The following is a 1,404-nucleotide window of genomic DNA, read 5'->3' on the forward strand; positions in this document are numbered from 1 at the left end:
TGCAACTCCCAAAGGCAAAACATACTTGATACCACAGACTGTCCATTCCTTGTGGCTTAAGGCTCTCTCCACCCATCATCACTCCCAGGGCTGGGGCATGCTCAGTCTTCTAGAATTTACAGCCACAAGCTAGGATGATGGTGCCTTTCCAAGTTGAAAAGATGTTTGTTCTTCTAACAAACACTGTCTAGGCAAGTGTGCCACAGAGAGCCTACGTATATTTAAGTAGCAAGTACTTTTAGTAATAATAATTGGTAGTATTTATAGAAAGCTCATTGGACTTTAACTTTTTTCTTTCAACAGTTCTATGAGGGAGGTATTATATTATTATCTGCATTTACGGGTGAGAAAATGGAGACACAGTGAGGTTAAGTAACTTGGGGAAGGTCACACATCTGAGAAATAGCAGGGCTAGTATTAAAGTCCACACCCTTAACCATAATGGTAAAATGTGCACATATAATCTGTATGATTGCTTTACTTTCAGTCACATAATTAATTCTGCTACATGGACGAATACATCCTGAACACGGACAATGTGGGCAGCAGGGAGGCACTAGAGCATAGCAGAGCAAAGCACGGGCTCCCAGTTCAGGCAGAAGTAAGTTGATGGCCCAGGTCTATCACATACTGCTGTAGGAGCTTGGGCAAATTATCAAAAGTCTTGGAACCTCAGTTTCCTCATCTGCAAAATGGTAATGTATATAATAAGTGTATGTAACTGATAGGATTGTAACAGTTACATGAGATAACTGTGACAATGCCTAACATAAATTGATTGATTGCTTGTTTTCGTGCCAACTCCACAATGCATGGAAGTGATTAACTTTGCCTCTGGCATATGATAAGCATTTCTGCTAGGTGTTATTATTGTTGTTATTTTATGACTACCTGTCAGACCCACATTGACAAACTTCAAGAGATCATTAAGTACTCTTAGTATGTCGGAGTTCTGACCTACTGTGCTTGCTTTGACAGAACATATACTAAAATTGGAACAGTACAGAGAAGATTAACCTGGTCCCTGTGCAAAGATGACATGCAAATTCGTGAAGTGTTCCATATTTTTAGGACATTTGGCAGAAGGAGGGAGGGCATGAGGCGGGATCTCACCTAATAGGCATGTTGTGAGGGTGTATAACATGCCCCCTGGGTGAGGGGCTCTTCTACAAATGGAACTTTACCCTGGAAGTGAGAATAACATAACCTTAAAATTGTACCCTTATATTAATTTGAAAAAATAAAGAAAAATTAAAAAAAAAAGAATTCTGACATATTGAATATGGCTGTGTATAAGTGAGTGGATCAGGGAATCTTTTTGTTGTGTATGCTTTCACATACAATTTATATTCCATTTTGATCTGATGCATAATTGAACACACTTTTAGAATATCACATTATATA

General features: G+C 38.7%; 1 non-coding gene across 1 annotated transcript; it reads left to right on the forward strand.

Annotated features, from left to right (window-relative positions):
- Positions 1 to 962: 962 nt before the first annotated feature.
- On the forward strand, positions 963 to 1,069 carry LOC111724809. Its single transcript, XR_002773031.1, has one exon. It is a non-coding gene; the product is annotated as a U6 spliceosomal RNA (small nuclear RNA).
- Positions 1,070 to 1,404: the final 335 nt, after the last annotated feature.

The sequence above is a fragment of the Otolemur garnettii genome, unplaced genomic scaffold (genome assembly GCF_000181295.1).
Source record: "Otolemur garnettii isolate 467f Iridium unplaced genomic scaffold, OtoGar3 scaffold00026, whole genome shotgun sequence".
Classification (NCBI taxonomy): Eukaryota; Metazoa; Chordata; class Mammalia; order Primates; family Galagidae; genus Otolemur; species Otolemur garnettii.